Genomic DNA, 15696 nt, shown 5'->3' on the forward strand with positions numbered 1-15696 from the left:
TTTTGCCAGGGGCGCTGCATCTTTAATTGGATGCAAGTGGTTCCACAGCAGGAGATATTGATCATTGATAGCAGTGCACCTTCTTCCCAGCTGACTTGGTGAGCCCCACTTCATTCCGGGGTCAGAAATCTTTTGTACTTAGTGTATTATGTTTTTAGGTATAGCCGGGGCCTTGTTGCCGGCATTATCATTGTACTCTTCTTTATCTATAGAGGCTCCATAGACATAGTGTGGGTTATGTATTGGTGCTGGAGAAAGACAAACTATGTTATGTTGTGGATGTATTACTTGTCCATTTGAGACTTTAAAAATGATGAAACTATTGAAAATGAATTGGTATTGTAGACATGAACACATTTTCGTCTAATTAATGATAATATGTATTTTATCTATTCATGGATGAGTTTGGGTAGAATGAAACCTAACAGGCTTGCTCGGTCGAGTTCACTCGGTTGAGCGCCGGTCGCACTCCTCGGTTTTTGGAGCGTGACAGTTTCATGCTCGCAGGTCCCGATAGACAGGTCGAGAGTCCTCCAAGTAGGCTATCAGCTCAGCAGAAGATGTTTGTTACATCTCGCATTTTCGTACGTTAAAGTTTCATCTTAAGTTAATCGACATAGACTCGGGGATGAGATTATCTTGAGGTTAACGTATTTATGCTATTTATATCAAGCGATAAGTAAGTGCCATGAAGGGTAAAGGATACACGAATTAAAGAAAATGAGTTTCGTTGGAGGTTGTCGGTTAGGAGTAAAATAAGATCCGAGCTATAATACCCGATATTTATGGACTAGTACCATACAAGGTACCATATGACCATGATAGTATGATGTATAAAGTATATTAAAAATGAGTAGTATTTTAAGTAATTTGAGATAATTCTTAATTATATGGATAATTGGTTAATTATCGGGTAATGGGATATTACGTAATTAATTAATGAATTAAAAGATAAGATTAACCTCCCCAACCCCCCACATGACAGCAAGCCACTACTAAGGCATATGACTCTTAGTCATATTGTCTTAGGTGGCCATCTAAAGTAAGACTTATTACAAGTCTACTTACGTGTAATAGACATAAGTCTCTTAGTCATAAGTCTACTTACCTGTAAGACTTATTACAAGTCTTGGTTTCATTTCATTTGGACATAGAATAATAAAGTAAGAAAATCATATACCTTTCTTTCTAATTCAAACCATTTAAAAAGAAAACGCTAAAACTCAATCCAACAAAATTTCTTGCGACCAAATCAATTCCAGCGAGAATTATTAGCATCTTAGCAACATAAAATTTTGCGGTTCTAAAGGAGTACGTTGCAACCTTTTTCAAGAATATCATACGGATTTTTCCATACTCCAGGTATGTTAAGTCTATCCCTTATTTCTTTTTGCATTGATCCAAATTATACAGAAGAAACGAGCAAACGCACAGTTTTCATAAACGACTCTATTCATAGAAATACTAGGGGTCTCTATGTTCTTGATTCCCCATGTGACATCTTATTATATCTTCTGTTCATGGGTCTCAGAATGATACGCAGTTGATAAAGTTTATCCGAAAGGAATATTGAGATTATTACCATATTTCCATGCATTTCATTCATTTATACATGTACATTGACCCATGAATAGATGGCGTTATATATGCATATTTATATGTATATATATGTATATGGGATATGGGAAAGGGTTACGGCATTATATACGCACCACCACCTGATCAGTTGGTATATGTTGATGATTTTGCCCACAGTGGCCGAGATGATATGATAGGATACCCTCAGAGTCTTGATGATATTATGTACACCTATACCTATGCATGACATGACATTTATATGCACGTGCATGACATTATAAATGTTTCAGGATTTACAAAGTGATTTAGACTTACTGTCGGAATTCTTTATTCCATGTTCCATCTATGTCTATTATGTACTAATTTTTATGCCTTACATACTCAGTACATTATTCGTACTGATGCCCTATTCCTGGGGCCTGTGTTTCATGCCCGCAGGTGCAGGTAGGCAAGTCGACGGTCCCTCTTCTTAGGATCCCCGATCAGCGAGAGTTGACGTGCTCCACTTGATCCAGAGCTGCTTTTTATTTTGGTATGATATGCGTGTATACATATATGGGTATGACGTGGCCCAGTCCCGTCCTTGTACCGTTGTATTTTCTATTAGAGGTCTATAGACAGTATGTATAGTTGGATAGTATGTGGCCTTGTCGGCTTCCAGTTTTGGGTATATATAATTGTCTATAGCAGCCTTGCTGGCTCGCCCCACTGTATTTTGTATGTCTATCTATATATGTCTTTTGGGCAGGTTTCCCTCACATTCACTATTCATGTTTATATCTTAGACGTATGCTTAAGGGTGTTCGACAGGTAGGACTCAGGCATCCGTTGCGGCCCATCAGTTTGGGTCGTGACAAAAGTGGTATCAGAGCAGTTCTGTCCTAGGGTTGTCTACAGACCGTGTCTAGTAGATTCTTGTTTATGGGTGTGATATGTACTACACTTAAAAACAGGAGTCTATAAGACATATAGGATGTTCCTCTTTTCTTATCTTAGATTGTGCAATATAAGAATTCATGTTCCTAACGATATGTTATATTTTTAGCAATGCCTCCAAAGATTACAGCTGCCCAGAAGGGAAAGTTTGTGGCTGGTGAGATTACTAGTCGAGCGCCACGAGTGACCAGGGCTCGGAGAGAGTTTCATAGTGAGATTCCATCTCAGACTTCATATACCCCACCCTCTCTAGGAGAGCTCCGAGGGGAACCAGCTCCAGCGCCTGTCCCTGTACGTTCAGCCCCTCAGCCAGATGCACCGGGTCAGGAGATGAGAGATGTTATTCAGCTATTAACTTGATTAGTAGCCGCACAGGCTCGGCATCAGTAAGTAGGTATTGATCATGCAGAGGTCCGTCAGCGCGAAGGTTCGTGATTTCATTAATTTAGACCCTCCGGTATTCACGGGGGCAGATCCAAACGACGACCCTTAGGTATTTATTGATAGAATGCAGAGGACGTTGAGGGTAATAAAGGCCACTGCGACTGAGTCAGTTGATCTATCTTCCTATAGACTCCAAGATGTTACAGTTAATTGGTACGAGTCTTGGGAATTATCTAGAGGTGAGGATGCCCCTCTAGCAGTATGGCAGGAGTTTACAGAAGCTTTTCTTAGTCATTATCTGCCACCAGAGCTTAGACGGGCCAGAGTTGATAGGTTATTGACCTTTTGGCAGGGTAACATGAGTGTTTGAGAATACAGTCTTCAGTTTGATTCATTGGTTAGGTATGCTCCCACTATTGTATCTAAGATGGAGGATCGGGTTCACCGGTTTGTGATAGGATTAGAGCTGCACTTGCTTAACGATTGTATGTCGGTCTCATTTCAGCCAAACATGGATATTTCTCGTATTCAGGCATACGCTCAGGGTGTAGAGGAGCGTAAGCAGAAGCAGAGGGCCGATCGTGAGCATGATAGGGCCCAGAATAAGAGAGCGAGGTCTCCGGGTCCTTCTGGTGAGTTTTGAGGTGGTCAAAGACCACAATACCCGAGGTATCCAGCCCAACCATTGGCTAGCGCACCCCTCAGTTTGGCGGTAATAGATTTGATCGTTCCACATATTCAGGGCCTGGTCAGAATTTCAGGGCCACAGGTTCTCAGTATAGGGGTGAGTCAAGTCAGATGAGGCCACCCTTACCACGATGCGCTCAGTGTGGTAAGCAGCATGCCGGGCAGTGTCGTATGGGGTTGGGTGTTTGTTATACTTGTGGTTATTCGGGCCACGTTATGAGGGATTGTCCGATGAGAGGTGATGCAAGAATAACTCAGTCAGCGGGATCTGTAGCTAGTTCTTCATCATCAGTACGCCCCCTGGGCAAGGTTCACAAGCACCAATGAGTCATGGTAGAGGCAGAGGTAGAGGAGGATCATCTAGCTCAAACGGTCCTTAGAACCATATTTATGCGTTGGCAGGACGACAGGATTAGGAGTCATCGCTTGATGTTGTTACAAGTATATTATCAGTCTTCTCATATGATGTATATGAACTGATTGACCCAGGTTCCACCTTATCATATGTTACTCCGTTGGTTGCTAGTAAGTTTGGAATAAAACCTGAATTGGTTAAACCTTTTGAGGTGTCTACACCTATTGGGGACTCAGTGGTAGCTAAGCGAGTATATAAGGGTTGTATAGTGGTTCATAGTTGATCTACCGTAGCGGACCTAATCGAGTTAGATATGGTAGAATTTGATGTTATAATGGGTATGGATTGGTTGGCTTCTTGTCATGCCAACGTTAATTGCAGATCAAAGATAGTCCGATTTCAATTTCCAGGGGAGCCCGGTTTGGAGTGGAAAGGTAATACGGCGTCGCCGAGAGGTAGATTTATTTCCTATATAAAGACAAGGAATATGATCAAAAAGGGCTGTATTTATCACTTAGTTCGGGTTCAGGATGTGGAAGTAGAGTCACCAACCATTTAGTCTATCCCTGTGGTTAATGAGTTTCCCGATGTTTTTCCTGATGAGCTTCCAGGTCTTCCGCCAGAGCGAGAAATTGAGTTTGCTATTGACCTACTACCAGATACTCATCCAATATTTATTCCTCTCTATAGAATGGCCCCCGCATAGCTTAAAGAGTTAAAGGAACAACTAAAGGGCTTGCTTGAAAAAGGCTTTATCAGACCTAGTACATTACCGTGGGGAGCACCTGTGTTATTTGTGAGGAAGAAAGATGGTTCCTTATGGATGTGTATTGATAATAGATAGTTGAATAAGGTGACAATCAAGAATAGGTACCCGCTCCCGAGGAATGATGATTTATTTGATCAGTTGCGGGAGCACCTGTAGTTTTCCTTGGGCATATCATTTCGAGTGAAGGTATCCGGGCTGATACACAAAAGATTGAGGCAGTAAAGACTTGGCTTAGACCCACGACACTGACGGAGGTTCGTAGCTTTCTCTGTTTGGCAGGTTATTACAGGAGATTTGTAGGGGGATTTTTTTCCTTTTCAGCACCTTTGACAAAGTTGACTCAGAAGGAAGCAAAGTTTCAATCGACTGATGCTTGCGAATGGAGTTTCCAGGCATTGAAGGACAGATTGACTTCTGCACCGATTCTAACGCTCTTAGAAGGGACCCATGGTTATGTTATCTATTGTGATACTTCAGGCATTGGATTGGGTTGCGTGCTGATGCAGCATGGTGAGATTGTAGCTTATGCTTCTAGACAACTAAGAGAGCACGAGAAGAATTACCCGAACCACGATTTAGAGTTAGCCGCAGTAATTCATGCACTAAAGATGTGGAGGCACTACTTGTATGGCATTCATGTTGATATCTATACGGATCATAAGAGCCTCCAGTATATCTTCAAGCAAAAGGAATTGATTTATGTCAAAGGAGATGGTTGGAGCTACTTAAAAACTATGACATTGAAATTGTTTACCATCCGGGGAAGGCGAACGTAGTAGCCGACGCCCTCAGCCGTAGATCTATGGGTAGCTTGTCATATTTACAGCCAGAAAAGAGGGGAATGGCCCATGAGATTCATCAGCTAGCTAGTCTTGGAGTTCGGTTACTGGACTCAGGTGATATTGGAATTACTATTCAAGATACGGCAACATCCTCTTTAGTAACTGAAGTAAAGGAATGCCAGTACAAGGATCCTGTGTTAGTTCATTATAAGGATACCACCCCTCAGAAGGAGAAGACACCATTTGAAATTACAGAAGATGGGTTCCTCATATATCGAGGACGATTATGTGTCCCTAATGTCGCAGGGTTGCGTCGTCAGGTTATGGGGGAAACTCACTATTCTCGTTATTCTATCCATCTAGGAGTAACAACGATGTATCATAATATCAGGGAAGTATATTGGTGGGATGGAATGAAAAAGGATATAGCGGATTTTGTTTCTCAGTGCCCTAACTGCCAGCAGGTCAAGATTGAGCATCAGAAAACCAGTGGATTATTGCAGGCTATAGAGATTCCGACTTGGAAGTGGGAAGTAATCAATATGGATTTCATCGTAGGCTTACCTCGTACCCAGCGTAAGTTCGATTCTATATGGGTGATTGTTGATAGGCTTACAAAATCATCTTATTTTCTGCCCGTTAGGACTACATATTCCGCAGAGGATTATGCAAGGCTTTATATTAAGGCGATAGTACGATTGCATGGTGTCCCTGTATCTATTGTCTCGGATAGAGGAGCTCAATTTACAGTTAACTTTTGGAGGTCCTTCCAAAAAGGATTGGGGACTCAAGTAAGCTTAGTACAACATTTCATCCCCAGACAGACGGATATGCTGAGCGTACTATTCAGACATTTGAAGACATGTTACGGGCTTGTGTGATAGACTTCAAGGGTAGCTGGGATGACCATCTGCCGCTTAATGAGTTCGCATATAATAATAGCTACCATTCCAGTATTCAGATGGCTCCATACGAAGCTCTTTACGGACGGAAGTGTAGGTAAATGAGTTCCGTCGGAGTTTGACAATTTGGGATAAAATACGGTCCGAGCTATAATACCCGGTATTTATGGACTAGTGCCATATAAGGTACCACATGACTATGATAGTAAGGTGTATGAGGTATGTTAAAAGTGAGTAGTATTTTAAGTAATTTGAGATAATTCTTAATTATGTGGATAATCGAATTATTATTAATTTTAGTGAGATATTAACACTTAATTAAGATGATTTGGTGGTTAATTATTGGGAATGGATAACAATAAACGTGGCAGCCTTGCATTAAGGAATGGTGACTCTTAAAGTCACATGCAAGGTGGCAAATTTGGAGAGTGGTAACGTTAACAAGGGTCATACGACTACTTCATGACCCTTTAGACTCCTTATTAGTTTGAAGGTTTGATAGTAATGTGTTCTCTTGCTTTCTATGCTTGTAAAGATAAGAGATGGTCGTATATCATTTAAGAAGGAAATACTTAGGCTTGCTCGAACGGATGGAATTCTTATAAACCCCTACATTTGAATTCTTATAAACCCCTACATTTGCAACGTGAATATTTGTGTGTTACAAACGTAAGTCACATACGCAAGACAAGATCTTCAACAATTCAAAACAACGCGAGATTTTATAATTATAAGGGAGTACGGTGCAATCTTTCTCAAGAATATCATACGGATTTTTCTCTACTCCGATCTTGCCGTTACGTGTTTTGTCGCAATTAACATGTGTTAGAGGGATTATCAAGAGAATTGACTCAGGTATGATAAGGCTATCCCTTCTTTCTTTTTGGCATGATCCATACGATACAAACAAAACGAGTAGTGCACAATTTTCATAAATGACTCTATTCATAGAAGTATTAGGGGTGTCTATGTTATTGATTCCCCATGTGAATTATTATTATATCTTCTATTCATGGATCTCAGAAAAATACGTATTTGATAAGGTTTATCCGAAAGGCATATTGATTTTATGACAATCCAAGAAATCTTATTAACGTAATTCTTATGCATTTCATGTATTTATACATGTACATTGACCCATGACCAGATGGCGGTATATACGCGTATATTATATGTATATGGGATATGAGAAAAGGTTATGGCGTTATATACACACCACCATCTGATCATCTGGTATACGTTGACGATTTGCCCACAGTGGCCTAGATGATATGATGGGATGCCCTCAGAGACTTGATGATGTTATGAACGCATATACCTAAGCATGGTATGATATTTCTACGCATATGCATGACATTGAAAATATTAATGATTCACAGAGTTGTTCAGACTTACATGTTGAGTCTCTTACTCCATGTTTCTCTCATGACTATTATTTACTGAATATCATTCCTTACATACTCAGTACATTATTTGTACTGACAACCCTTTTGCCTGGCGACGCTGTGTTTCATGCCCACAGGTCCCGATATACAGGTCGAGAGTCCTCTAAGTAGGCTATCAGCTCAGCGGAAGATGTTGGTGCGCTCCATTTGCTCCGGAGTTGCTTGTTTGGTCAGTATGATTTAGACATGTATTGTTTGGTATGGCGGGGCTCTGTCCCAACCTTTATGACAATTATGTATTCTTAGAGTCTTGTTGTAATGACCGTTCATTGACTTAAGGTCATGAGCAGCCTCGCAATATGTATTATGACCCACGTGTCTGGTCGAGTTTGATTTACGGATGATTCGGAGTGATTTAGGACACTTAGTCCCTAAGATGGAAGCTTAAGTATTAGGATTTTGACCGTAGTCGGAACTGTGTGAAGACGACTTCGGAATGGAGTTTCGTTAGCTTCGTTGGGTTATTTTGGACTTAGGAGCGTGTACGGACTGTGAATCTGAGGTCTGTAGCCAAATTAGGCTTGAAATGGCGAAAATCAAATTTTTGGAGAATTGGACCGGAAGTGGACTTTTTGATATCGGGGTCGAAATCTGATTCTGGAAGTTGGAGTAGGTCCATAATGTCAATTATGACTCGTGTGCAAAATTTGAAGTCATTCCCGATTGATTTGATGTGTTTCGGCACAAGTTATAGAATTTGAAAGTTCAAGTTCATAGATTTTGATTTGGGGTGCGATTCGTCGTTTTGATATTGTTTGAGGTGATTTGAGAATTTGACTAAGTTCCTATGATATTTTTGGACTTGTTGGTATATTTGGTTGAGGTCCCGGGGGCCTCGGGTGTGTTTCGGGGTGGTTTCGGATCATTTCGGGCTGTTTCGGAACTGTTGTATCTGGTATGTGACTTCCTTCTTCTCGAACGCGAAGAGAGTCACGCGATCGCGAAGAGGAGTTTTGAGGATAATGGGATTTGGCCTTTCTGAATGCGAAGGAGGGCTCGCGAACGCGAAGGTATGCCTGAAGAACCTACGCGAACGCGTAGAAGGAAGGATGGGACTGGGCCTGGAGTCAGAAGCTTCAATCGCGAACGCGAAGTAGTAGGACCTGAGTGCATCGCAAACGCAAGAGCTTGAACGCGAACGCGAACGCGATGGTATGCATGGCAGGCCTTCGCGAATGAGACGCTGGTAACGCGAACACGAAGAAGAAATTGAGGCAGCAAGTTTTTGGCCTTTGCGAACGCGAGACATAGGTCGCAAATGCGAAGAAGGCCTATCTGGGCAGAATTAAAAGTCCCAAAAATGGGGGTTTGAGTTCATAACTCAAAATCTAATTGGGAGCTCGATAGAAGGCGATTTTTGGAGAGATTCTTGCGTGGGTGTTTGGGGTAAGTGATTCTTATCCAGTTTTGATTAATTTTCATGATTATGTCTTTGAATCCATCATTTAATTCAAATTTAATGGAGGAAAAATCAAGATTTTTGTAAAATCTTCCAAAACCGAAAATTTAAGATTTGGAGGTCGAGTTGTTATTGGAATTCGATAAAATTGGTATGGTTAAACTCGTATCGGATTGGGTGTTCAGATTTCATGAAAATTATGTCAAGTTCCAAGGGGCGGGTCCCGCGTTGACTTTTGTTGACTTTTTGGAATAAATTTTTAAGTCGACGTATTATTATCTGAAATTATTTTCGATGAATTTTAACGAAGTTATTCAATTAATTTGGATAGATTTGAGCTGTCAGGAGGTCAATTCAAGCAAGAAGGCTATTTTGGAATATCGGCCTAACTTCAAAAGATAAGTGTCTTGCTTAACCTCGAGTGGAGGAATTACCCCTTAGGCATTGAGTCTTATATGCCATTTGTGAAATGTGAAAAGCTGTGTACGCGAGGTGACGAGTACGTACTCGGACTTATACGTGAAAAATTCATTGAATTAAAGTCTTAGGAATTCTTGTGTAGTAAAGTGGAAAATTATTAAATCATCTGTTTGCCATGTCTAAATCCTTATTATTGAATTTATTTTTATATGATAATTTGATGTGATTGTCACTTGAAATATTTATGAAATTTCGTGAGTATTGTTGGTTTAATATTTCTTGAAAATTAATTCCAATATGAATTTTTTTATGCAAATAATTAATTTAAGTGAGCTTAAGAATAAGTGTTAATATAATTATCTAAATTTGCATTAATGACGATTTTGCTTTATGCTGAGTAATTTCTATCTCTATTGATTGTTTTTGGGTGTTATATACATTGTGTGGAGCCTTGGGCTATTTGTTATGAAATTAATTGATTTTTGTTATATCTTTGGAATTTGGTTGTGGCCATTGGGCAAATTGTGATATGAATTGATTTTATTATGTCACCGTGTTAATTTTCCGTGTAAATTATTGTGTTGTGTGAGTTGTTATTTTGGGGAGATAAGAGTGGCATTTCACCATTGATATTATGTGGGTATAAGGGTGGCATTTCACTGTTGTTGTGGTTGTTAGAATATTGTCTGGGCAGAGCGATAAGGGTGGTTATAGGAGCGATAAGGGTGGCAATAGGAGCGATAAGGGTAGCTATTGATATTGTCTGGGCGGAGCGATAAGGGTGGCTATAGGAGTGATAAGGGTGGCAATATGAGCGATAATGGTGGCTATTGTCAGGGACGATATGTGATGATGTGGGGTTGTGGTGTTGATAATTTTTATGTGATGTTGTGATTTTCTTGTGTTTACTTTTATACCTTGTGCAATTTGTCTTGTTATTGGTAAATTGATAACAATCTGATTTATGTTGAAATTGAGAGCATGTGGCTATTGCCAGGCAGATTATAAATTGAAATGTGGGCACGAGGTGCCGTGAATAAATAATGAGGATATTGGCACGTGAATTGTCCGTGCAGTTATGATATGAAATGTGGGCACGAGGTGCTGTGTTGAAATGATGATGATAATTGGCACGTGAATTGTCCGTGTAGTTGTGATATGATTTAATTATGGGCACGAGGTGCCGTGGAAATATAAAAATGGGATGAGACCCGTATTTACGAAAAATATGAAAATGGGCTGATACCCATATTTTTTTTATTATTATGAAATGAGGTGTCACATGGTGACTTTTTAATTGAAAGAATTATATTTAAAATATTTATTTGGAAAGATTTTTATTCAAAACGAATTATATAAAAAAATTGTATTTGAAAGATAATTATTTGAGGAAATTATATTTGAAAAGATTTATTGAAAGAATTATATTTGAAAAATAATTATTTGAGAAAACTACATTTGAAAGAGAGTTATTAGGAAGAATTTTATGTGAAGGATATTTATTTGAAAAACTTGAATTAATTGGGCATACATTTATTATTAATTGTTGAGTGATGTTTATGGTATTCTTGTTGTCTTGCTGCGCATACCACTGGTTGTTTTATCATGCCCTTATTGCTATTTGTTTCCTAGTATTTTGTATATTATATTGCACAGGTTATTAGACTAGTGATTGTCTTAATTGTACCTCGTCTCTACTCCATTGGGGTTAGTCTTGATACTTACTGGGTACCGACCGTGGCATACTCATACTACACTTCTGCACATTTTTGTACAGAGCCAGGTATTGAAGATAACGGACTTGAGCAGAGTTAACGCAGGATCGTAAGGATTCAAGGAAGAGCTGATTGGTCGTCGCAGTCCCTTGGAGTCTTTTCATTTCATTGTACTGTTAACTTGTAATCAAACAATATTGTATATTCGGTCCTCGTGACCATTCTATGTATTCAATTAGAATTCGTGACTCAATACTACCAGTCTTGGGAGGTTGTATATTGTAATTATTTTCGTTGTTAGTTTAAAAAGAAAATAGCTTCAAAAATGTAATGAAAATCGGTTTACCTAGTCTTAGAGACTAGGTGCCATCACGACTCCTGTGGTGGGATTTTGGGTCGTTACACTTGTAGACAGATGTCATGTACGTAAAAGATTGTATGGCCTTGTCGGCCTATGTTTAGTGTACGGGTGGTTATTTTGGTCTTATAATGTATAAGTTTTTATATCAGATTGGATCGTCTTATATTGAGTATTCCCTTATGTTTATTCTGGTTAGCCCATGCCGACCCGTTTGGCCCATTTGCCGATGATAGTACGATAAGAAGGATACGTTACGTTGGTACTCAGTTGAGTAAGGTACGGGGTGCCAGTTGCGGTCCATAGGTTTGGGTCGTGACAACTTATTAGTACCTTCTTGCTTTAGTTTTAGTCTGAAAGTGTTGATTCTTGTTCTCAAAACTAATGAAATTGTGCAAATTGCAAGCATGTTGGCGAATTGGACCTTAATGAAGAATTCTAACTCAAAAAGGAGTGTTCCATCTCAAAAAGACAAGAAGGAGTGCAGCAGGCCATAGTGCAGTCCGCAGAAGATTGTGCGGTCCGCAGAAATACTTCTGCGGCCGCAGAACTAGCACCTGAAGCTTAGAGGATTTTTGGAAAAGTGAGGTCCGCATACTTAATGTGCGGCCACAAAACATGGTTGCACTGACAAGAATTCAAAAAGTTCAGGGAATGTGCAAAATGACCAAGTGTGAATCTTTGCCGAAAGTGCAGCCGCAGAAGGAAAAGTTCGGCTACAGAAGCTGAAGTGCAGCCGCAGACAGAATAGTGCGGCTGCAGAATCTCTCCACTTGCAGAGGCCAAGCAAAGTGTGGACCGTACATGGAATTGTGCGGCTGCAGAATCTCTCGAAGGGCATTTTTATCAGCGAATTTTGGGCCACTATATATAGACGGGAATCACTTTTTTAGGGCAAGTTTTGTAATATTTAGAGCTGTAGCCGTTATATTTTATTGTTTAGGGTAATTTGTGACTATTTTGGGCTAAGAATTATTACTTTTATCAATTTAATCTTAGTTATGTCTTTAATTAGTTTATCTTCTTTGTTTTCTTCAATTTGTACTATGAGTAGCTAGATTTTCTCTAGGGTTGTGACCCAAACCTAGTGTGTAAACCTTATGGGTCATTAATTTAATATTTATTTATGATTGGGTGTTTATTATTTAGCCTTGTTCATGTATTATTTCTAGAATTAATGGTTGCAAACATTGATTCATGCATATCTGAATTGGTTCTTATTTGAGAAAGAGGGACTTAGTCTAGGAAAACTTGGCTACTAAGAAATTGGGCTAGTTGAGGTTTTGGCTAGTCTAATTAATGGGTTTGAACTAGAGATAGGGAAAACCCGACTTGAGCTCATATCAACTATTTGAATTGATACCCAATTGGGCTTAAGAAATCCAATTTGGTCAAAAACACTCTATAACTAAGAGGTATTGAGTGGGTAATTTAGAGTTGAGATTTATAATACACCCCGATCAGTAAAACAAGCATTAAAGTGATTTACCCATTAGGTTAGCACCTATGCGAAAGTTACATCCCTAGGCTTTTACCCATTTGATAAAAACAAAAAATAAAAATAATTACTCGCTTTCTAGTTTCTTCTCATTGCTTTACAATTGTTATTGTTAATTTTAAAAATGAAAAAGAAATCCCTTGTTTAGAAGCACAATTGAGATTATTTCATTTACTCTCATCAAGTGTACACCCTAACACCCATATTAAACTCTTTGTAGAAATCGGCCACGACTCTTGTTGGGTACTATTCTTCCAACGACCGTTTTCACTCACTATTGAGTGCGAATTGGACGTGGATCAGACATCCCTGGGATTTGTAGGCATCCCTGTTCCGATATTTTTTTTGCATTTGCGAACCCCAGGTCATATTTGCGAGACTTGCAGCTGAACAAAAAATGGGATTTCGGGACTTAGCTTCATTTATCACATTCTAGAAACCCTAAACTCGGTGGGAGGCGATTTTGAGGAGAGATTTTCATATAAAACTATTGGGTAAGTGATTTTTATCCAATTTCAATTATATAACATGATTATTTAAGAGATTTAACATCTAATTCGTGTAATTTGAAGAGAATTTTTGGGACATTTTGTCTAGGTTTTGAAAGATAAAAATTTGAGATTTGAGAGTCGAATTGGACTCGGATTTGAAACAAAAATACATATATGGACTCGTGGGGTTATGGGTAGTCAAGATCTACCCTTGGACTCGGGTTTTGATCGGGCAAGCCCAGGGTTGACTTTTATTGACTTTGGGGGAATTGTATAAAGATCTTAACTTTAACTATCGAAATTGGTTTCTCTTGCATTTGTTGATGATATTAAGTCGGTTTTGGTTAGATTTGAGTCGTGCAGAGGTGAATGTTAAAGAAAAAGCTATTTTTGAGTGTTGATTTGGTGTAATTGAGGTAAGTATCTTGTCTAACTTTGTGTGGGAGAAACTACCCCATAGGATTTGGTCTATTAGCAATATTTGAATTATGTGAAAGATGTGTACATGAGGCAACGAGTGTGTGCACATTCTTATTTGGTGTATTTGACCGATTTAGACTCTTAGGTTATATATATGCATTGAATTGAAGTTGTTGTTATATTGGATATATTTCATTGTTGAGTTATTCTTCCGTTTTATTGTGTTATTGTTGAAATTCTTGTACACATTATTGTTGAGTCGTGGACAATGTGTCGTTGTGATATCGGTATTATTGTTTTGGCAATACTATGGCATATGAGCACGTGTGGTGCGAGATAATTATTGTGTTGTGATGAAATGTGTATGCGGCAGCATAAGGGTGGTGTTATTGATGCGCATGCGGCGAGATAAGGGGGATTTATGTGCATGTTACTAGTAAGGAAAATTACTTCATTTGAAGCACACGCAGCGAGATAAGGGGGCTAAAGCGCGTGGAGCTATTTTGGGAAAAATGTCTTTAAAATAAATGTAAGGCTCACTGGGCGTTATAAGGAAGATTTGTGAGTTGTAATTATGAGGTGTGGTACCTCGGGGTGATTCTTGTTGTAAACCTTGTGTTAGAACGACTTGATTATTTGGACTGCCATTTGCCTTCCTTAATTGATTTCACTTATATTTTAATTGTGTTCCGATTATTTTGGTGCTATAACATAGGTTTTGCCACGACCCAATTTAGGATCACGACCGACACTTAGGAGCAAGTGGTACCAAGTAAGCCTCATCAGTATTTTACAGAAAATCAGACAAAGTTTCCCCTGTTTTTGGACTATCCAAAAACATTCCTGTCTCAAAATCAACAACCAAACATCCTTATATCAATCCAGACAACAAAACTTTATCAATTAACCAAAACAAGTCTCAACCATTAATAATCCACCCATTAACAACCAGAAATACTAATATATCTCCAAATTCGATAAAAAAGTGCAAAACTCATCATAAGTCTATAATAACAAAAGAATACTTATGACACTAAAAGAATGACTATGGAGTGACTCTAAGAGTTCAAAGGAAAGACCATAATAATTAATTAAACTCCATGCCCACACGAACAAATACGGGGAACACCAAGAACTTTCAACCTGTGCGCTCTAATTAACGAAATCCTTGCCTGCATCAATTGTCGTCTTTGTAAAACAAATTAGCAGGGAGTGAGTCGCTAGCTCAGTGAGTAATAAGACTTAACCACAACCATTTAAAATTGGGGACAAGTTATAATCATGCTTGTATAATAATAATAATCAGAACTATCATAGAAATAAAATACTTTTTCAAACGGTACAATAGTCAGTCTCATCATATGTTTTCTATAACAGAGATCAATTTAACAATTCGGTAATAAAGTCGGTAAGCGCTGTGTCATATCAAATCTTTATGTTTGAGAGATTTCCAAGAAAGGATCATGTAATCAGTATAGCTGTGGACCTCTTCACAAGAAGTCAAATATAACGGTAGTCCCTACTCAAGGGAAATCGGTAACTATATGCTAGTTCTAC

Source organism: Nicotiana tomentosiformis, chromosome 5, assembly GCF_000390325.3.
Source record: "Nicotiana tomentosiformis chromosome 5, ASM39032v3, whole genome shotgun sequence".
Lineage (NCBI taxonomy): Eukaryota > Viridiplantae > Streptophyta > Magnoliopsida > Solanales > Solanaceae > Nicotiana > Nicotiana tomentosiformis.